We start from the raw sequence: 24,224 nt of genomic DNA on the forward strand, positions 1-24,224 counted from the left end.
CGTCCGCCCCCTGCCGGAGCCCGGGACGCGCGCACCTGGGAGCGTCCGGCTCCTCTGGGTAGGCGGACGACTCTCCGCACAGTTACACTAACCAGCCCTCTTCTCCTTCCTTGCTCTGAGTCCTGTCTGGAGAACTTGGCCAGCTTCATAGCTATTTCTTTCCTGCTTAAAAATTCTTTTACACCGAGATTCTTTTCATCGTAGGATGAATGTCACAAATAATACCTAGAAAAGACACTTCAGAGACTGGATTTCATCTGCATTTCCGGCGTTCATACATTCGGGTTTTCCGGATGATAAACGTTTCTGAAAATCATTTAATTGTCTAAGAAATAATTTCTTCTATTCCTCTAATTGAAAATAATAAGGTTACCCTGGATTCAAAACTGCTAGAGACTACATGTATTAAATAATTTTGCTGTAAAACACTTGTAAGTACAGTGTATTTGTTCCTGAAGTCTTTTGTAGTAATCATAGCAGTTATTCACCAAATGTACTTTAGTAGCACTAATAACTAATTAAAAGGTAATTTATACCCATTAATTCAAATGAATGAGAAGTTTGACCTCCAGTTAAGTAACTGTTATTAAGCTGTTTCTTCTGTTGGCATGAACAAAAACAGTAATTAGCACACTCATAAGTGTAGATTTATACACTATTTTTATAATCTGAAACACTGTATTTAGGGCAACTATTGGAGAGCAGTTTACAGTTTTTAGATATTAGAAAAGAAGTGTTTACTGTTGCAAAAAGATCAAGTGGCATAATTTATTAAATGAGATGAATCTCCATGACAGTGACATCTGATCTCACAGCCATTGACACTCATCCTCTTGAAATTGTAGTCTAAAAGATTAAGAAAACTACTTCATTTACAAACACAAGGCATCCCTTTGCCAACCTCTACCCTTTTTGCTGTGGTTCCTCAAGTACTTGGTCTTTAGTTCCTACTGAAAGGAATTAACTTAGGAGTTGAGTTCTAAGGTGAAAGTTTTTCCCTTTCAAATAGATTCTAAGAGTTATACTATGCCGAACTAGTTACATGAACTCGTAATGTTGGAGGTCGTACTCTACTGTAGTCTTACGGATGTGTTATACTTTTGGCACAATAAATATACAGCCTTCCGTAGCATTTCCTATGACTAAGGCCAAAAGCTTTGATGAAAAAGAGAAATATATAATGTTATCAGTTTGACCTTATTATAACAGCCAAGTAGATGTGAATGATCTACATCTTCATTGATTAAAATTCTGACAGAGCTGAATGTGATGATGGTGCACACCTGACCTGTAATCCCAGCACTTGAGAGGCTGAGGCAAGAAGATCACATGTGTGAGGCCAGCCCAGGCTACAGAGCAAGACCTTGTCTCAGAAACAAAACAAAACAAAATCTATTTTACTCACACACTAAAGAGTGAGAAAGAATTTATGTGTTAATCTGCTACTATAGAGAATATGGACTTTATGTTGGAAGAGTGTTTGCTGAGCTGCTTGGACTGTTCTCGAAAAGTGCATGGTAGGCACAAAAAATGCGGCATGGTGCTAAGAAGGAGAGGAACGCATGCAGCCACATTTCTGCTAAGAACTCTTATAATCCAGCTCTGAAGAGTTACAATGAAGACCTTCTACTGCCCAGAAAAACAAACGCAAGCACCACTCTACACTCAGTGGCTCAGGGTAATGCCTCATGCTGCGGAACACATTTTGTTTCGTCTAATCCCTAGAGTATAAATACAAATTGTTGTAGGGGTGAAAATTGTATAACACTTCCAGTGGACAGTCTTGGATCCTCAGATGTGTCAGTTTTTAAGAAAAATTCAAAAAATAACAACAATCTTTGCCAACAGTAGACAAGACTTTCGGCGTTAGATTGACAGATGCAACCACTGTCCTCTCCCCTCATCTCCCAAGACAATGACACTTTCTCAACTCCCAGAAACTTCACTTGGCTGTCATTTCTGCTATTGTGCCAGCACCTTGTGTTATATCTGGCAAAAGGAAGGTATTAAATGTTTCTTAAATGAATAAACTTTGCAGAATTGACATGGCTCAGAAAAGCTTTCTAAAATCTGATTTACATTTTTTAATAGTACTCATGCTCTTTATCCTAAATATCATGGCCATGGTCCCATATTTTTGGAGAAAGCAATTTTTAGAATTGTTACATTGTAAATATGTATATTTTAATATGCCATTTATTCTGTTGATTCGGTTTCACATTATAAAACAATATTCCCTTATTTTAGAGACCCTAAAACACATTAAAATGTATGAGACAGAAAATTAAAATTACCTTTGGATACACAATTAAGATGAACACAAATTTTGATCAAGCTGACGTTAGCTTGTGTAATGGCTCTTCCATTTAATAGTGGTGTTGCTGTGTTACTTACCTTCCCTGGGCCTCAGTTGCTTCAGATATGTAACTGGATAAAGATAAACCTCCTTCACGCGTAAATATAATGCAGGGTGCGTAAAGTGCTAAACATAGTGCTTAGTGTGTAGTCATACTTACCCCAATGCTTAAAAAATGTGATTGAAAATACAAAGTGCTTTACCACCAGTTCACCCTATACATAAATGTACCAGTGTCTGAGAAATTGAGCCCTGCATGATGGCAGGCTGATGCAGGAAGATTGCAAGGTCAAGCCCAATCTGGACCATTCAGCAATGAGATCTGTCTCAAAAGAAAGAAAAGAAAAAAAAAAAAACTGAAACACAAAAAATGTAGATGAAGCTCAGTGCTAAGTCACTGAGTCCAATGCCTAGGCCCCCCTGGCCCCCAGCTGTCAAAAGAATTGGAATCATCTTGTAGACCACCATACATGCTTTGAAAAATACTAATATTACTCTGCTACTGCTTCTGTATTTTGATACAATTTAGTGACTGCAAAAAACTTCACCTGTGGATGTTTTTATTTAACCTTTTCGGGGGCTTTTATGTTCCTGTATTCCTATAGTAATGGATACATGTCTTTATTTGTAGATTTTCATATGCATGTCTTTAATGCAATTTTTCCTTCAGGCTTGATATATAGAACATCTGATTCTCAATTGACATAATGTTATCTCCTAAAATATATTTGATAGGTGAAACTGAAAGTTTTCAAACTCTTATTCATTTATTTATTCGAGACTAATTACTTTTTTGTCATTCTTTTAAGCATTTTTTTAAAAAAATACGGCTTGTTCAAGTCTTTTGCCCATGTGTCTTTTGGTATTTGAATAATTTTTTCTTATTTGAGTGGTGATATTAATCTCCCAATAGGGAAAAGCAAACAAGGAAGGAAGTACTTAGTGGCAAAGAGGGCATGTGGCAAAGATGCAGAAATTACTGTGGCTAAAGCAGAAAGGCTGAAGAGGTTATTACAGCTGGAAGCAGATCAGCTATGAAATCAGGACGGCCATGGTGCTGGGGCTTCTGACCGCTTACAGTCCCTTTCAAAAGCCCAGGGTCACTAAATAGTTTGCAAACAGCTTACTATAAGAAGCTTGTACATGAAGAGTTTGCAGGTTTTTGTGGGCTCTTTCTCTTAGTTTCCTGTGTTGTAGGAAACTTTCAAATTTTCCTAAAATAAATGGGATTGAAAGGAAAGACAGTTGCTGGGCATGATGACCTGTGCTTATAATCCCAGCACACTGGAGACTGAGGCAGGAGGATTGGTGTAAGTTCAAGACCAGTCTGAACTGCATGGTGAACAAGAAAGAAAGATGGGGAGGGGGAGGAGAGGGGGAGAGAGAGAGAGGGAGGGAGAGAGAGAGAAAGAAAGGGAAAGAAAGAAAGACAGACATTAGTGGTTACAGATCCTGTGGGCAACTAACTGAAATTTCACATCAAAACTAAATCATTAATGTTAACTATAATTTCATGTGAGGTTAATATCATATCCTAGCCAACATTTTCAGCTGTAGGTAAAATTTAAATATTTAAAGTAAGAATTTAATCTCCCATCTTAATGAGTTTTGTATGCATAATGTTACAAAAAATTTGGTAGTTTTATAAAATCCTGGTTTTGCCTTTTTAAATTCTGTGGCTTTTGACAAAATTAGTTTCAAAAACTTATGCAGCGTGGAAAAATCTAAATCTTGGAATAATATCAAATCCTTTAGGTAATAAGCTGCCTAGTGAGTATAAAATGTTATAATCATTGGAGGTTCATGTTTAGTGTACCTACTGGAGACTCAGTGATACAGGAGCAGAAATGTAGAGTTTGTAATGAGTGCAGGTCCCCTGTAAGAAACAGTGCACTGTGGGGGAAAATAAAATTTTATTTCAAATAGAACTGAATTTGAATGTCTGCTTTACTGTTTAGTAGATGTACAGTCTTTTTCATAAAATTAAGTAACTTTCATATCTGAACTTCTAGCATGAGTAATTAATATCTGCAATCTCTGAATTTCTTAAACTCTGAATATGAGATTTTCCTTTTGAATCCTTGTGTCAATAAATACAATTTTATTGTAGACAATGAATGTGGTTCACAAAGTTAATATTTACTTCCTTATGTTGGACCACAGGCTTTTCATAGTACTGTTGATTGGCTTTTGAAACACACAGGTTATAATTCAAGAGCCATGGCATTACAATAAAACAGACACAGCCCAGGGGAAATTATGACATAAATGAAATGAGCAGGTAAGTGTTCATTTCATTTCTTCAGTTATCTCAGGTCTTCTCTGAGCATTGTGAGTTGAGTCCAGTAAAAAATCTCTTCTGTAAAAGTTGGCAGCACTTTCCTGTTTGCTTTCAATCTCAACAAAAGGTAGAGGCCAGTTTGGTGTGTTAGAAGAGATTATCTAATCTACAGATTTCATGAGTCCATTTTGGCTCTAAGAAGACAGCCTGTCCTCTTTCCCTCACTTCGGCTACTTTTTCAGTATTTAGTGAACCAGAATCAGAATCTGCTATCTGACAAGATACGTGGTAAGCTGTTATTTGATTTAGATGATATGTGCAAGAAAGCCTATGGAAAATTGCTCTTGATACAAAAAGATGCAACCAGGGAATGTAATTTGATAGAAAGACCCCAGGTTTTGGATTCAAATAACCAGAAATTTAGGTTTAATGTCTTTGAGCCTAGTTATCATTATCTATAAAACTAAAAACGATCATTGTATCTAACTCCAAAGATTGTGCCTATAAAAATATCTTCCATGGGCCAGGGAGTTAGCTCAGTGGTTCCGCTGCCTACCTGGCAAGCGCAAGGCCCCCAGTTATATCTCTAGTACCAAACAAACAAACAAACAAACAACAAAAAAAACACCCCAACTTCCTATATTGGCAATCTTTACATAAATATTAAATACCATACTAGAGTTAAATAAAATAAACTTAAACATTGTATCGTTAGTATGCATTCTTATTGATGCTGAAGTTGTTCTTCCTGTGTTTCCTGTCTTATGCTTTCCTCACTACCTTGTTTAACCAACCAGTTAGGCAAACACATTTTCATTCATAAATATTTTGAAGCACCTACCATGTGTCAAGCTCTGTGATATGGCTTTAGAGGCAAAGATGAATTTAACATGGCCTCTTTGCCTAAGAAGTTTACTTATAAACAGCTTCAACTTATTATTTTGCTTTTCTTGAGCAATGTTAGTCATTCTACACTTAAAGGTCATAATTAAATTCCATATGGGAATAATGAGAAAGCCTTCTTTAGGGTTCAGCAATTTATGTTATTTGATCTCATAATTGAGGAGGCTCTGCCCCCGTAGGCGCAAGCAAGCTGCTCAGCAGGGCCTCCCGGAGGAGGAAGCCGGAAGTGGAAGTGACTGTGCTGGTGGAAGATTTAAGGAGCTCCACCGCAACCTCAGAACAAGGAGACAGGAGGCCTAAGCCTCTTTGTGAGGCTGCAAATAGAATCCTCAGTCCTCCCTAATTAAAGAAAATATCCACATGCCTCTGGACTGTTCCGTTCCCCTTTCTCACTCAGAAGCTAGCCTGGGTGGTGACAGTATTCCAGTGTAAGGTACGTTAGAATGTTGGTGTAGAGGTGGGTAAAGGGGGACGGAGAGCATACTATTCCCACTCTGCCTTAGGATGCACAGTTCCCATGCGATAACAGTAATGCAATTTTTTTCTCCTGATACTATTGTGATTCCATCTTGGACAGTAATCTTTTTGTAAAATAATACATTGACCAAAATATCCAGCGTATTCCTCTGAGAAAAAAAATACATACTTGATTTTGGAAAAATAAAATCATTTTCAGCATCGACTTACTGAAATCATACAGTACTTTTTAAACACTGCCATGATTTCTAAACCTAGCAGAAGATTTAGTATCATTTATAAAATCAGGGTAAAGACTTGAGTTCCTATATAGCAATATGTTATGAGTATATAGTTACTTTGGGTTTTTTTGTTTTTGTTTTGTTTTGTTTTGTTTTTTGAGACAGGGTCTCACTGTATAGTTGAGACTGGCCTGGAACTCACTATGTAGCCCAGGCTGGTCTCGAACTCACAGCAATCCTCCTGCCTCAGCCTCCTGAGTGCTGGGATTGCAGGTGTGAGCCACCATGCCTGGCTGTAGCTACTTTGCCCATGTATGGTCATGAAAGATGCTGACATTAGGAATGAATGAACTTGAAGGTGAACCAAACTCTCATGTCAGCCATTAAAATTAACATGCTTTTTATTAAACCTTCAGGTTGTTGATAACTACATGTGCTAATTTGAGGTTTGAATCTATTTCTTTTTCTAATTTATACTAAGCATTACAGCGTGATGTTTTATCTATGATCTATGAATTTATTCTTACTAAGATTCATTGGCTAAAAGCAAAGGAAAAACAAGTATTTTTATGAGGTCACTAGATAAAGTCATGTTGTAAAGGAAGGCAATGACCTGTGATTAACTGAGGTATTGTGACTTGGAGTTAAACATGTTCCCCACTTACTCTTTGTGTGAAGCTTGATATTTGACGCCACCCCCCATTGATATATTGTCATTAACACAGTATTTGTTTTCTTTTTTTTTCTTTTTTTTTTTTTGAGACAGGGTCTTTTTATGTAGTTCAAGGTGTTCATGAACTCACTATATATAGCCCAGGCAGGCCTGTAACTCACAGTAATCCTTCTGTCTCAGCCTCCTGAATTCTGGGATTACAGGCCTGTGCCACCACACCCAGCTGTCACAGTATTTCTAAATACATAAATTGAGGAAGAAGTACAAATTCTTTTTGTACCTCTGGTACTTCATAAAAAAAGTTGAAGTTTACTGCCATTTAATTTAGGGAATTTTACATAAGCTTTTGTCTGAAATTTAAAACACATCAAGAAAGCAAATGTTAAAGCTATTAAGACAAAGAAAAAGAGATCTGTTTTTCATTCACTTTTGGTGATTGGAGGTCAGCCGGCCTGATTGTGTATCTATCCTAGTTTCTGAATGGATAATAATAACAATTTTGACTGAAGCTATTGGAGTCCATGTTTTGATTTGCTCATGAGCAATAATCTCAGTTTTCACGTTGATGAGACATTTTTGACAAAATCATCTTTAGCAAATTCAGTGCCTAATAATGAAACACCAACATTTATGTAAATCATAGTTTTAGTTGAAAAATAATGCTTATATATCAGTTTTATTACTGAAAACCAAGAAATAAGTAAATCCTTTTATCAATTAGAATTGTCTCCAAAGTTCAGTATTTTCAAAAGATGATTTATAGGTCTCAGCACATACACGAGTGTTCTGCCTTTGAATGGAAAAGAAACAATTGACACGATGGTGTGACTATAGCTCAGTGTTGAGGGCAAAAAGATATCTGTCAGGAATACAGGAGGAGGCTATAGTGAGTGAAAAGCCAGGCAAAAATCAGGGAGGCTGTGCTCAGCAACCAAGTCTTGCAGCTAAAAATTTATTGTATCTTAAAGTAAAATATTCCATATAATGTTACATAACTTCAGCATTATGTAACAACTTCCAGTTTCGAGAATTCATGTGACCTGATTGTAAGAAGGTAATTTTTTTCCCCATTAATTCAGTAATTTCATTGACTAAATATCTGAGTAATGCAAGTAGGATTTTATGAGATAGAATTCCATTAAATAAATGTTAATTCCAGGAAGGAAAAAATGCAAAGCATTCTTCACTCAACGCATAGGGTTTATTAGTTAAAAGTTCTTATAGGTGATACCAAAATTCAGTCTCATTGATAAAAATTTGTGCCAAGTATTGTTTTTAAATGCAGCTATTCCTATACCTATCTTGTAAAAAGTCATATGGAGAGATCTTAATACATTATTTTAAAATAGTGATAATGAATAATTGCACACTCAGCTTTGTTTTCATCGGGCAACAGGGCAGTACAATGACTTAATGTCCAAAGTGTTTATTAACATTTGGGGAAGTAACTAATGTGCCTTGAGAAGCATTTCTGCTCGTTGCCCCTGAGATTGTTTTAAGAGAATGAGGATTTGTAGCTTGGTAGGATCGCTGAAGGTATTTGCTCAGTGAAGCAGCTGTCCATAACCAAAATCAACTTTACCCCTTAGTGTGCTGGTCTTTAACCACTTAGCACCAAGAAAGTTCTACCCTGGTTAGACTTCAGAGGAAAAAAAAAGGAGATCGTGTGCCTGAAAGTGGAGCTCAGGGAGTACATGCTAAAAAGTTAAACTGGGAACATGCAAAAATAATAGAAAAAGAGAGAGGTCTTTGATATGTTGGTAAAGGTGGCTTGTGTGGTTCTGAATTTTCAAGTGTTTACATTTGATTTCCAAGCTTTCTTCGGGTTCAGCTACTCTGCTCATCAATTTCACCTCTTCTGTTTCCTGCCTCCTTATTCTTAATTAATGCGCTATATACTTGGTCTCTTATTCTGTACAGGAGAATAGCAAAATTAAATAAGCCAAGTCTCAAGGAGCCTAAAGATGAGTTGAAGAGACAAATATATGTGTTACTTTCTGCTATTGTTATATTCTAGGAGAACAACAAAATACCGTGAGAACTCAGGAACTTGAGATTAATATTAAATAGCTGACCAGAATATGGCAGAAGTTTCATAGAGATTATAGCATTCTTTTAGATTTGATAGGAAAAGAAAAGCTTTTCGGGCCCAAGGACAAAATAAATACACAGAAACACAGAATTAGGAAAATAATGTGTGGTTCAGTTTTCTGAAAGCATGCAACCTGTGCAGGAAATCACAGGGTCAGGCTGGAAAGGGGACATGTACAGACATGTGTTACTATCAGAGTTAGAAGTTGAAATTTTCTTTGATTAGCGTGGAATGCCACCGAAGCCATCTAAGGAGGGATTATGGGGTTAGGGCCAGGTTTGAGAAGGAGCTATTTATTCATCAGGTCTGTGCAGGGAGAAGGTGAAGAGAAATAGTTGCGTGATGTCAGCTGTTCAGGCAAGGGAAGAGAGGCTTGAACTGAGAAACTGCAAAGGGCCAGGCCTACGGGAAGATGACATTATTACAAAACATAATCCAGAGCCTTTCCAAATTGGTCAACAGGGAAATTAAGAAAACCTTACAAAAGATAACCTGGAGGATTTGAACCTGTGTGTCTGGGTGACAAAAAAATGCCACTGAACTATGGAAAACCAGAGTGGTGAAGAGGTTTAGGAGGAAATCAAGTTTGGCTTGGGAAATAATTTGACGAATCACAGATGCTTAACATGCTGTTATTTTAAAAAGCCTCAGGGATGTTTTCTGATTAAGTACAAAAAATCACCCATAAACATAGTGTCTAAAATGAAGTTGGTGACCATTGTATTTTGCCTCCTCAAATCACAACTGGAATGCAGTATAGCTGGTGAAGCAAACTTACAAAACAGAAATAATTCTTGGCCAAATGGATTGGAGGAATTTGTACTTTCTTAGCCCGAAATGCAATGGTTCCCCTGAAGAATAGATGTGTTTCACCTTTTGGAGAAAAGCTATGGGAAATAATTAGATGAATTCTAATTGCCCCAGTGTATAATGGAAACAATAAAACTACATGGCAGAACTGGAAAGAGATATGTGCATTGTTACTGGCAGATAGTTGGCAGCCAGTACACTTTATTTTTATGGTGACTATTAGGAATAGCATTAGAATCAGAGGGATGCATCGCAGATAGAGATTTCGCCATCCTCTTGGAAATCACTTATCAGTAGCCATAGCTGGTTGGTTAGGTTAGCTACCTTGAAAAGTGGCAGTTTTGCTGTGTTTGTGAAGCATATGGTGAACAACTATTTGATGGGGATGTTATCAAGAAGATTTAAGGACTAGGAAGGTGAATAAAAGGGCTCATTCTAACTCCAAGGTTCACATGCTCTAGGAAATTTGGAATGACATTCCAAGAGAGAAGTTTGGGCTAAAGATAATATTTGAAAGTCATTTACTTAACAGGTGACAATAATGGAAAAGGAAAAAAAATGCCAAAGTAGAAAATGCAGAGATTGGATGAGAGCTTATAATAGAATCTTGGAGCATATCTGCATTGAATGGACATGTGAGAAAAATAAAAAGGCAAAAGAAAACTAAAAAGGCATATCTATCTATCTATCTATCTATCTATCTATCTATCTACTCTAGTGGTGCCTTAGTTTACAAACTTAATTCTTTCCATGATTCTGGTCACTAGCCAAATTGGACAAGAACTGAACCAAATTTCCCCATAAGATCAACATTGAACCTAAACATTGAATTTGAATATGATGGCCAGAAAGAATACAAATGTTTAAGAATGTGAAGGTACTATAGTATGCCATGAACCAAGGAAGTGAAGAAGTTTTGAAACTAATTTTTATTCATACATATATTAACCTTCCAAAATGTATTGAAGAAGAGATTGTTTTAAGAAAAAATCAGTTGTATATGCCATATGACAGAAAGCTTGAATAAGATCAGGCCTAAGATGTGACGTTGGGTTTTCAATGAGGAAGTTATTGGTGATTGTCTAGAAAGCACTTGTGATTAATGATTTATAGATCATCTATTTCCAAAAGGTTCCCAGCAGCTTAAATAAAAGCACTTTCATCTGAGGCAATGGAAATGAAACAAAATGAAGATAAGAAATCATAAAAAGAAATAAATGAGAGGAAAAGTGGATGTACCACAAACCCGGATAAGATTATGATTATAATACCAGTACTGCATTTTATTTCTGAGGCTGCTGGGAAATAGGACAGTTTATTTATAACTCAGTTAATGAAAACAAATAGTTTTTCAGAGGAATTTTTCTTTGTTTCAAATCACATAGAAAGTATGTGCCATGACACTTAGGATCTGGAACAGTGGCACTTGACGTTGTGATCAACAATGGTCCTGCTGAAGTTGCAGGCTTGCTCTGAATTGCTGTTTCTTCTTTAAGCTCTACAGGGTCAAGTGCGAGGTATTAAGGTGCCAGTAAGGTAGCCAGTAATCCATGTGGGCAAGGCATCATGTGTACGTAGGCATCTAAATACTCCTGAGTCTGAAAATGAGTATATGAGACAGCATTAGGATAGTTTCATCTGCCCCAAAAGCTCTCCCCTTGATCTTTATCATCATTCAAATTTCAGTGAAAATGATTTAATAGACTTGTTGGACTCTGTGTCTAATGTGGACCCTCATTATGCCTCTTGTTATCTTCCTTTCTGTAACAGTACTGCAGTCTGGTTTCTTACAGCATTTACTGATCTGTTAAATTATTGGATTATCAGTCTCCCTCCTCCCACAATGGAGAATGTAAATTAGTACAACATCACACAGTGTGGAGAATATAGTAGACACTCAGTATGCTGAAGGAACAAAGGTTTTGTGTACGGAAAAGAATTTAGTTTGCTATTGATATGGGGACAAAATGGGATGATAGTGTTGGGAATCCAATAAATTCTCCCTAATGGGTTAGGTGAGAAGAGGCTCATAATTACCACAATGACACAATTTTGTCCTTGAAACTTTAAGAACACTGGAGTTTAGGAGCAGAAACACCTTTCTTTAGACTTACTTGTTCACTCACAAAGAACAGAAATACTAACAAGAATGTTACTATTAGTAAAGTTATGGATTTTCACTGACCATGTTTATAAAGGGTGGAGATTACGTGGGAAGAGTCTGGAAAACCCTATTTTAGGGAATCTCCCTTACTAGAAAAGGTGGTGTAGTGTTAGCTGATTTAAAGTGTAAAGATGATTGAAAGATAAATCGAGTTGCTAACATACAAACAGAAAAGTGCAACCAGAGAGAAGCTCATTAGAATTGAAGAGGAAACTGGAACCAAGCGAGAGAAAGGAGATAGACCAAGCTGTGAGCACTATAAATATAGACCAGTTGTTTTAAAGAACTCGGAAATAAGTTGGACTCTGGAGATGAAACAGTAGACTGAGGTGGGTGGCAGAGCCAAAGGAAACTTTCTAACATTCACTGAATGGATTAGAAGAAAGTGAGAAGCAAAATTATCAACAGAAAAGAGTCAGGAAAAAAACCATGAAATTTTCTGGACCATCAGTTTTATTTATTCCTGAAAAGTTGTAAATGTCTGTGTATCAAAATTAACACAAACTCTACAGAATTACATATAATACCTATGTATAGGTTTATTTGTTAATTTGTTCTGTTTTGTTCTCGCTTACACCTGGTGATTGGAAGTAATTCTAATTATTTAGGCACCATGTTGGGCTTTACCTCCAGGCTGCAGGGTGCAAGTTTGCAGTTTAGAGGTAGTGGAATTTCCCCAGATTGTGGACAGGTAAAAGGGATTTTAGAATCATAGAACATTACAAGTTCAAAAGGCACCTTAAAGTCATCTAAGTCTACAAAAGTAATGGGCTCTTTTTTCCTCCTCTCTTTATCTCTAATATTTTAACTCATAGCCAAAAGCAAGATGTGGTGAGGCAGATATTACAAATTGGTCTTTTTCTAATGGCTTTACTTGAGGCTCCAGAAATGATGAAAAGTGTTTTTCAGCTTAGAAAAAACATAGAAAACCCTCTATCGAGTGTTTCTCATATGCTGTTTTGATAATAATATTAACTATCAGTTGAGAAAAGAGTGGATTGTTAAAGCAAACAAGTAGACAAGGGCTTTCCTCATTAGAAGTGGTTAAATTGTTCTGTAAGATGATTGTCTACACTAATGAGTGTATTGTGGGGAGATGAGCAAAAGTAAATTATCACAGTTTCCACCGGGAGAAATTGTACTGTTTAAAAAATGGAAATGGTCTTGAAAAGAAAAAAAAACCCTCAGTAACTCAGTGGGAAAGTACTCTTTTGAATGCAGATTTGAAAATAAGGGAGATTTTCATATACACCCATTCTCATGATGGTGAAGTGTCATTCAGGAGTAGAGGATAAACAAAGCACTGGTGTTCAGATAATAACAGTGAAAAAAAATGGATCTGTGACTGAAATTCTTTCAGACCATGAAGGAGAAAATAAATTCATCTTCCGTAATGTTTTGTTTGTTTCAAATGTTTCGCTGCCTCTAGCTCTAAGAGAAATAGCTTGGGAATAAGTAGTAAGTGCTTTTGGAAAAAACATTGTAAGTAAAATAAAAAGGATTCATGCTGAATTTTTGTACATGATTCATCTAGTGACTTTCTTAGCGAATACTGTGTGCTAAGCACTGTTCTAGAAAGTTCTGATTTGTTGCAAACAGAAATGCTTATCCCATGTAGTTGGTTTCTGTGTTTTATTTTTGAGTTTATTTTGTGCACAGTGTTTTGGAGTCCTTTGTAAAGCAAAGCTATCAAAGTGACTGTGTGTGTGTGTCTGTGCATATGTGTGTAGTATATATCTTTTTGCATTCACTCTTCCACCAGGTACAAATAAATGGGGCTAAATGAGGGTATATCAAAGACATGCTAGCTGTATCATATTGGAATTTAAGGGTAATGATTTAAAAATTGGCATAACTTGTCCATCCATTTCAAAGCAATACATTGTACTATTACAAAAATATTAATTGCAGTTTGGAAAATATTGGAATGAGCTATCATTTCAATTCTTTCTTTCATTCAAAGAAACATTTAGCTGATAGCATCCAAAGTTTCAGGCACAAGGGGGAGAAAAGAGCTCATTTCTCTCAGGCTAGAAATCTGACTTCCCTCCAGGAATTTCCCAGGAATGAGCTGCCTGTTTTATCTTCTTTGCTGTGTCTTGCATTTGCCTGCCAAACCTACTTCTGAATGTTCTAGGCTTGGAGGTACATTTCAGAGAACTACAGCATAATTAGCTAAAGCAAAAATTCTAAGGTACTGCACCTCAGAAAATTAAAATCATATTTAACAGAGGTTAAAAAAAGGAATCTGTTCCTGAAATGTGTATTTCGGTATTAAGATAGGAATTTGGTTCTATGTAATCTGAAAAATATTATGTATGGAAGTTGTATTATGTTCAGATCCAGAGTAGGATGAAAGCAGCTTAAAATGAGGAGGAGGAATGTGGGGTTTTCTGCTGTGAAGAGGGGTGGGTGCTTTGCAGATCACCCCATCACTGACATGCTCTCAAAGTTTCCAGGTGTATTTTAGGAGTAATATTTACTGAAAGAATTCACTGGAGAAATCTGAGCCCAGCTTTTGCCTATGATTACTATTTCCTTCTCTTCCTCTTCCTTCTCCTGCTCCTCTGCTTTTGTTTTTCCTTCCTTTTTCTTTCCTTTTTGTTTTTGTTTTTGTTGATCAGAGTGACTACACAGACTAATGGGATGTCTTTGTTTTCAAGGATGGCACTGAAGCAAGAAATTATGAATTATCAAGAGATTCTAGGGATTTGATTGTTGCCAAGAAGGAAATGAAGGAAAACAATCTGAATGTATTCCAGGAAAACATATTACAAAAGCTTATACTCCTGTTGGTATTTTATTTGTTTTGAAATGATGCACTTGAAACATTGCAAATATTCTCCCACCACTTAAAATCGTTAAGGCTAAGAAGAGCAATTGATATTTTTACAATCCAGACGTTTTTTTTTTTTTTGTACCAGGGATTGAACTTGTGATGTTGCACAACAGCACTTGTGAGGCAGATGGCGGCACCACTGAGCTAAATCCACAGCCCTACAATCAAGACTTTTAAATATTGATTTTTGGAAGAATTTTGTGTTGTCTGAATAGAAACAAAATTTGACTACCAAGGTAGCTTATATAATAGAAAGTATGATAGATACTTTAAGTTTATTTGGTACATAAAATTACTTTTTAAAACAGCATGAAACACTCAGAATTTATTTAATTTATAAGAATAATTAAAGTCTTCAGGACGAAATGAAAGTAAATTTAGGTAATGGCTAACTTGTTTTTGATACTTCAAATATAGCTGGACTATTTAATACTTGCAGAAAGTATGAGACCCTTGATTCTGAGTACAAAACTACTAAAATGTTTGTTATATTCTGAGATAAGGTCAGGAGAATTGAGTTTCAACTATAGCTATAGCTCTGCTTAGGGGAAACTTGTGAATACTAACATGACACAGAATTATAAAACGCATGTCAGATCACTATCAATTAGTACGATCAGGGAAATAATGATCATTTTCATTACTTGTCCACAGTTGCCATTCAACCACAGAACTACATGCCTTACAAAATAATAGATTATCTGTCCCTGAAAGAAAAAGTTTCAAATGTAGCCTCTATATCATTTAATGCCCATCATTTTTTTGTTTTGTTTTGTTTGTTTTTTTGGTTTTTTTGTACTGGGGATTGAACTCAGGACCTCGCACTTGTGAGGCAGGTGGGCCAGCACCACTGAGCTAAATCTCCAACCCTCATCCTTTTTCTTTCAATCTCTCATACAGAAATCAATATGGTCACCCCCAGAAATTGGCCTCTCATTTGCCACTTCTGCATGGCTTTGCTCATATTATTTCCAGCCTGAAATGATGTCCATGATATCCTTGACTTTTTCAAATCTTGATTATCTTTTAAGGTCTAAGCTAAAGTCCTAGGAAGTTATGAACCCTGTGTGGCCACCTCGTAACTACCTTTCCCTCCACTGAAACTGCCCACATCAGAGCAGTGCCTTCTGTCTTCTACTCTTCACACGGTCACTCACTCTGAAACTCCAGTAATGACACTGGTCTCTTCTCATTCACACCCTGCTCCTCGGTGCTCTGTCCCTAACCTAAACTCAGTCAGCGTGACTCTTGATCCTGACTTGTCCACTTCATTGGATTAAGAAACATTTAGCACATTAGTAGAGCATACTTCTGAGTGTCTGGGTAGATTATGGAAGGGTGACTTAGGTTATGATAGACGGTCCCTTTTGAGTTCCCCTGTGGCATCATTACCCTGCTCTGTTCTACCATGCTCTTCTACCAGGATGTTCCAGCCTTAGAGCCAGCTAACTATAGACTCAGTAGCCCCAAACCATGAGCTAAATTAAATTGTTCATCATTTAAGTTTTGAGTGTTGGATAGTGTCTTCAGCAATGGGAAAGTTAATACAGTCTTTGCGGGCAGCTTGTTTCTTCTTCTGTATTTCTTCATTTCTGCTCTTTCATTCACCATCATTGTCTTACCTGGAATTGACTCCTTTCTTGCCTTGTCACTTGCCTTGTCTTCCTCATGAGTGCCGGATGATCAGACTTGTAAGCCAGTGTCTGGCTTCACCATGGAAGGATGATGTCTCCTCAGGATATAATCCAGATGCTTTGCACAGCCCCTCCTCTGACTTCTCCTTGTCTGTCCCCACTTGCCACCATTCTTTATTCTTTAACCACCCTAAATGAGTGAAGGAATCTTTAAAAAAGATAACGTGCTATTTAGAATTCCTTATTTTTGCCTATGCTGTTATCTGGACAGAATATTTGACTTGTCTTTTTCCACTTGGAAAACCTCACTTTACATATTGCAGTTAGATCTGACCTCAAACATTTTCAGTAAAACTATCTCTGGTTACCCCTGGTATAATCATAATTCTGTTCATCCTTCTCCACAAGTAAACACTTGGTACTGACCTTTATGATTTCACAGTTATGCTGTAAGATTGGTGAGAGGGGGGGACTAAGTCTTTTTGTTGAGTTGGGGGGTGCTTTTCTTAAAATGCCCAGCATTTTATTAGCTATCCATAGAGCTCCCCTGTCATTAGCTAGAGTAGGCCACTTTAACACAGTAGCAAGAAAGAAAAGTAGCGTCTGTTTGCGAGGTAGCGCAAGATCAAACTAAACTGATCAAGTAGGCATATTTAGGATCCTAAGACACATTGATGAAGGCAACATTCCGGCTTCCATGGGACTCGAAGCCTCACTTTGTTACTTTGCTCTGAGTACATCCCAAAGTCATTACACTGCCCAGAACTCATCACCTCCTCCTACGCTTTCTCTCTCTGCCCTTGACACACCATCTTCTCTAAACACAGTCCAGCAGGAATCCCCAGCTCAACTATATTCTTCCTTCTGCCTGGAATGTTCTCATGAATGTTCATGTAGCTCCTTTTGTTACCCTTTTTTCATTTCTCAAATGTGACCAGGAATCCCTTTCTCCCTTTCTTCACCAATATTTTCAATTGCTAATCTGCAAATCTTCTGACAGACACACACACACACACACACACACACACACACACACACACACCATATTTTTCTCCATAGCGCTTAGAAGTTGATGAGATTTTTATTTCTTTTATTCATTACTGTATCCAAGGTACTACAACAGAGCCTAGCTCACAATGGCTCACAAATAAATATTTGTTGAATAAATCAATGAATCCTTTTGACATGTGCACCAGCTTTTCTTATGTATCTAGCTGATGTCTTTCTCTTCTTTCTCTTTGTATTATCTTTATCTCCTTGATCCCGTTTCAGATCTGCTAGTTGGTTAATGTCTGACCTTAGTTAAACAAGCTCTGGATCAAGAGTCATTTATCATCGTCTCCTTCCTGGCTCTGCCACTTTCTAATTATGGGACTGTGAGTGAGTTATTCGGTCTTTCTGGGCCCAGTTGATCCCATTTGTAAAATTGGACTAATGATACCAGGTGAATTACATATAAGGAGAATGATAAGTGTGTCGACAACCGTAACATTCCTTAAGCATGTCGGTTGGCTATTTTTATCTGTTATCCTTGCAAGCAACTGAAGGGGTTAGCATGGCATCATGACAAGTTGAACATAAGATGCAGACAGATATGGAATTGAGTTCTACCCTCTTTTAGCTGTATGACTCTGAGAAACTTAATTTGGCTCTTTTTCTATAAATCAGAAAGACATCACAAAAATGACCGTGGCATTATACCATGATACAACAATTCTAAAATGCACATTTTTTTTTTTTTACCATCTTTGTAACATTGCTGAAATGAGTGTGTACTTTACAATCAGTGGTGACTTTGGCTCAATGATTGGTGGTGTCTGCTTCAAAGCTTTTATATGTGAAATAGGGTGGTAATTATAGTTCAAACTCTTTCAGGTTGCTCTGACAATTTAAGGATATTTGCCACTCTTCCCCTATTGGGAAAAGGTGACTTCTGATGGATAAAGTGGTGAATTTTGTCTTAGAATGCTTAGTGACTATCATTTTGTGGGTTGTCTTTAAAATTTGTTTTTCTAACTTTACCCAAAGAAAGGAAATAATAAAATTTCAAAGCATGAACAGCAAAACAACTTGCTCCATTTATTTCCTGTTAATAAGAAGGCGCTTTGTTCTTCTGAGTCCCTTGACCTGTATATCCCTTCAGTTCGGTTTATACTTGCTGTTGCTTTTGGTTTGGTGTTGGAGGACAAGAATAGATGTATATCCTGGCAACCTCAGCAACTGCACTTTAGCATAATACTGTTGCTAGGAGAAAAGGGCAGGCACAGCACGTGAGAGGATATGTGGCTCTGCTGTCCTGGACGTGACAGCAGGTTGTGGCAGAAGCCCAGAGCTCAAGACAGCATCCTCCACCCTCTCTCTCTGCCAACAGGCCCGGAAGTATAACTACCCTCTCATGCACTGGGTCAACTGCTAGTAATTTTTTATGGCTTACTTTAAATAAATTACAAGCATGAAGGGAAAAGGGTTGTTACTGAAAACGTCATCGTAAAGATAGAAAACATTTCAACCCATTATTATGAAACACCTTTGTATTAAACTGAAACTACTAACAATCTAGCAGTTGGTCACTATTCAAAAGTTATATCTGCCCAGGTACCCTGTGTTTTGCTTGTTACATCTCTCTGGTTTGTAGTTAACACAACTGGAAAAGAATAACAGAGAGTTTTGTATGAGTTATTGTAGGAATACACCCATTAGCCATATTCTTTGTTCAGTGAACTATAAAAATTCTGAGATGAATGTAAGATGTTTCCATAATGATTTTAAATAGTAAACATTCATTGTATATCTCATTTTATTCATTCATTGCCGTGACTGAAAGTCTTTCCTCTGCCAACCACAGAGTATCAGGTCAGTGGCTAAAAATAATTATTTTAAGATAGAATGCATAAAACAAGATGCATACACAATGGAAACAGAATGCCTAATGTTTGCATTGTACTTTATTTCAAGAGGAAACAAAATGCTCTGGGCTTAGCCCTTATTAGCATTTGAAAGAAAGTAATATTCCAGAAAAAAAAACATTTTAGGATCCATCCATAGAGGCCAGCTGTCAGTCAGCAACTGTGATTAGATTTCTCCACAAGCATAGAGGTGCCTGGGGGAGCATAAGGGACCAACTCCATCTGTGACATTGTCAGTGTGAGAGCCATTGGGGTAAGGCAGGTTGCAATAGATGGGTGAACTGTCTTGGCTAATTTTAAGGAACTCACTTTTCTCTCATACCTGTTTTCATTATATGGTTGATGGGCTCTGCCCGTCCGTGACTCCAGTATTTATCTCTTGCATTTTGTGTCTGCATTCCTGTCCAGGACATGTGATTCTGGTCATCTGGTTGCAAGGTCCATAAAATAAATACCCTCACTTTTCTTTTCTCTGAAGTTGATTAACTAAATTTACATGTAGGAAACCTTTCTCTTCGTGAGTCTATGCCACCTGATTCTTTGATTCTCTTTTTTTTCTTTGATCTGAGCATTAATAAATGAGAATATGAGCTTCCATTTGTATGTACTTCCATTTACGTGGAAATGGGTCATGGAATGATGTAAATATGACTTAATATGATACATAAGTCATACTAAGTAAAAACCACGGACTTATATCAAATAAAATGTTCCAGTACAGGTGATTCGTCTATTTCTTCGTCACCCATATCACATCTACAGCAATGTGACAACTCTAGAACAAGCCTCTGTGTGTCCCCATACATTTTTGTACATACACATACATTATACCTGTACATTTACTTGACTTGTGTTAGTTTTGCCCATTTTATCCCTGGCATGCTCCTTTCCAGGCCCTCCTATTATGTCCTAATATTTCCTCCCTCCAAATCATCCAGTGTGTGGCTGGATGGACTTATGGAAAAAGTTACGTGATAAAACTTATCACTTCCCTTAACAGAAGACTATGAAAGAGCAAAATACCTTCAAAGTACAGAGACAGACAGCTACATGGATGGCATGAATGCCAGACACTAAATCTGATCCCTTGCTGCCAGGTACCACTGCATAACTACAAACTATCACCACTGGCATTCTTTACTGCTAGCTGCTAAGGGCAACCCTGCCAGTCGTCCAGTTTCATTTTATGAGGAACTCTTCTGTATGTTGAAGTTACATCTTCCACTACTTTTAGAATAGTAACAGGGCAGGTCACCAGTGGAATATACAGAATGGGCATGTACATGGAATTGTGTTGTACTGTGTTCAAAACTTAATTCCATTGCTTAGAACACGGGCAAACAGCTTAGAATTTTTGGAACTCAGGTTTCATTTCTAGAGAAAAGATTTACTTGACAGAATTATAAGGAAAAAATTGGATAAAAGTTAAACTGTAGTAAAGACCATGTATTTATTATCTAAATTATCTCCCTTCCTTTTGTAATGTGAATTCCAATTCTAGTTCTAATATTTTAGTGTGGGATTATTTATTTATTTACTTATTTATTTATTTTGAATCCCATTGCGTTTATTGGTACATTTTAGGCATACATCATGGTCACATTCATCATTGGGAATTTGTACCTGCACTTGATATACCTTGATTCTTGTTTTTCCCTCCATTCCTCTTCCTTCCACCACTCCCATTTACAAAAGCTTAGTTTTGTAAATTTTTTTCCCTTCCCCCACCCTCCTCTCTACTTCCCCTTCCTTTTTTGGACCTTTTCTTCCTTTTTTTTTTTTTTGGTTTTTTGAGACAGGGTCTCACTATGTAGTTGAGACTGACCTGGAACTCACTGTGTAGTCCAGGCTGGTCTCAAACTCACAGGGATCCTCCTGCCTCAGCCTCCCCAGTGCTGGGATTACAGACGTGTGCCACCACACCCGGCTTTTCTTCCTATTTTATATTATCTGGTATGCATTTTGGTCCTCATTTACTCTTGTAGTTTCTGACACCAGAGAGCTGTTTGGTATTTGCATATGTTGTCCTATTTATTTCACTTAACAGTATGGCCTCAATGTGCATCCATTTAGCTATAAATGCCTCTAATTTATCACTCTTTATGGCTGAAAAGTACTCCATTTTATAAAAGGTAAACTTCTGATATGAAGAATTATATCAGCATATAAACAAATATCTAGTAGAAATAAGTTTCTCTAGAAGTTTTTTTTTAAAACATGTGGCAGCCAGGGGACTTTTGCCTCTATCTAGTAGGCAGGGGAGTCCCTGTGTCTGGTTTGTTTTGTCTTTATTCACCCAGACAGGGCACAAGCAATCAAAGTAACACAAAATTTATCTACTTTCCATACCCAGTAGTACATACTCTGGTAAGCAGCTTAACCTCAGCTGTCTTAAGTTTGTCCTAGAATCTATAATATTCAATCACCCATGAGTACGACCTTTCTCCTTTGCGCTCACAGAGGAGGCCGATTAGGCCTCAGTTCTCCTCTGTGGCCTGTTTTTCCCCCGTTAAGTTTATAGGTACATTTAAAGCAAACAATACAATTACATTCAGCATTGGGATCTTGTACCTTTCCATGATGTATGTTGGTTCTTATACTTTTCTCCATATCCCTGCCCTCCCTTCACCCCTTCATCCTTCCTTATTTACAGACTTGGTTTCCATTTTTCCCTTTTTTCACATTTTTAATTTTCCCTTGTTTCTTTTCCCCTCCCCTTCTCACGTCTCTTTTAGTCCTTCTCTTCCTATTTCACAAATATTTTCTCTGGTGTGAAAAACTAAAGTGTAAATAATGTTCAAATGGTATAATTGATAGTCTAGAAGACTTTTCTAGAAAAAACAGGTAAGTTGATAAATAGAAGTTTATTATTTCTTCTTACACAAAAATGATGTAGATAAGCAAAATGTAGGCACATAACAGGTTTTTATTTTTTACATTATAAATTGGTTGATATTACCACCATATACATTTTTTATTTACCACAAGTCTCAGGAAATGGAGTTTTTAGGTGTTGTAGTTAAGGTTTGCAAGTGCATAGATTTAATACAGGACACATAATTTATAGGATTACTTATAAAATTCACCCAAAAAGTCCAATGCAGAATAGTGCATTTCAGGAATCCAGCCAAGCCCCTGGATTCCAAGGCAGTGTCCCGCACGAGTTCGGCTAGAGGTCTAGAACTCCCTGCAATGTGTCGTACACGTCCGTATCAAGGATCTTCACCAGGAAGGCCCAGCAGCCAGTGGTGGATGCTAGAAAGTCCACACCAGCAGAGTAAAGGATCTGTGCCACAAAGCTGAGGGATCTGCACTGGAGCCAGGGAGGCAAAAACCAGAGAAGCCTGAAGAGGACAGCAGCCATCCCCCACGGCAGTCAGGACAGGAGCTTCTCTGATGATAGGGGTTAGTTCACATCAGGAAAACCAGCTGGGGCAGCTTCTCTAAGAAAGTCAACAGCGTGTAACGTCCCTTCCAGCTAGACACAAAATGCTACAGGCTTTGATATGGGAACTTGTGCCAGCCTAAAAATATCATTATTGGATGCACATTGAGGCCATACTCTTCAGTGAAATAAATAGGATACACGTTTCCTATTTCTCTGGTGTGAGAAATTGAAAGTGTAAATAGAGATCAAAATGTATAATAGATAACGTGAAGCAGGAAGAAAAGGTCCAGAGGAGAAGGGGAAGTGGGAGGGGGAGGAGAAAGGAAAGAAGGGAATGGAATTAATATGAAAAATGAAAAAAAATGAAAAAAAAATCTTTGTAAATTAGGGAGGGGTGGAGAGGTTGAAGGGAGGGCAGGGGAATGGGGGAAAAATAAGAACCTAGATACAACATGTAAAGCTATAAATTCCCAGTGACGAATGTCATTGTGTTGAATACCTAAATGTACCAGTACAATAATGAATTAAAAAATACATTATTGTTGAAACGAGCTCTCATTTAAAGAGCTGTGTATTTAATCAGCATTTGCCAGTGGGGTAGGCAACTAATATTTGTGGGGCTGAATGCCAGGTGCTGTGATGCGTGCTTTCACACGTACTTTCTCATTTAATCCTCAGCCACTCTAGAAGCATTATTCTCTTGGAGAGACATAATTCCACAGATAAGGAAATGAAGTGTAGGAATCTAGGTAATATTAAACTAATGAGGCACACGTGTGACTTCTGTTTACAAACACTAACCTCTGTTTTACCCAGACTCTTTTATTTCTTGGTTTTTTTCCTTCATAAAGCCACTCATTAAACACAGAGTCATGTAGATACCAACAAGCAGGAAATTTGAAATGGGAAAAATACGTGCTTCCTCTAAAATATGGCATTTTTACTTTGCGTCTTCCTCTTCCCTTCCCTTCTCTCTTTTCTTTCATGATCAAATTTTAGAAAATAATTTATTTCAGTTATACTTATTTAATAATAGCAAAGTGGAAAAATAATTTAAATTCAATCAAGGTTATATTTATTTGAACTTCATTTCCCCCCTCCTAGAGGTATTTAAAAATTAGTCCAAAGGTTTTCCACTAAATCTTTATACAAAAATTAATTAAGCAAGCACAAGGTCCTGAGTTCAATCCCTGGTGTAGAAAAAAAAAATTAATTAAAACTCGTGAAAATACTTAAATATAAATTTAACTAACAACAAAGATACAGTGTCACTTTTCTAAATTGTCTAAATTGTAAAGGAGAAAGAAGCAAAGGCAAAATTCCTGTCTTCACTTTAAAGTGTGTGGCAATGAGTGGATTAAGCTGTTATTTTAATGGTTAAGTATATGTATATTTCATTGGAGTGTTTAGTTTTCCATATAATCACATGCTTTATCATTCAGCTCAGTTTCATTTTAGAAAGTAAAAGGGACACCAGAAA

General features: G+C 37.1%; 1 protein-coding gene across 4 annotated transcripts in view; it reads left to right on the top strand.

Annotated features, from left to right (window-relative positions):
* The window catches only part of Rgs17 (regulator of G protein signaling 17), a 108,182-nt gene that overhangs the window by 1,170 nt on the left and 82,788 nt on the right, over positions 1-24,224 (top strand). The window lies entirely within an intron of this gene.

This window comes from Fukomys damarensis, unplaced genomic scaffold (genome assembly GCF_012274545.1).
Source record: "Fukomys damarensis isolate Sample0158 unplaced genomic scaffold, DMR_v1.0_HiC HiC_scaffold_14, whole genome shotgun sequence".
In the NCBI taxonomy this organism is placed as follows: Eukaryota; Metazoa; Chordata; class Mammalia; order Rodentia; family Bathyergidae; genus Fukomys; species Fukomys damarensis.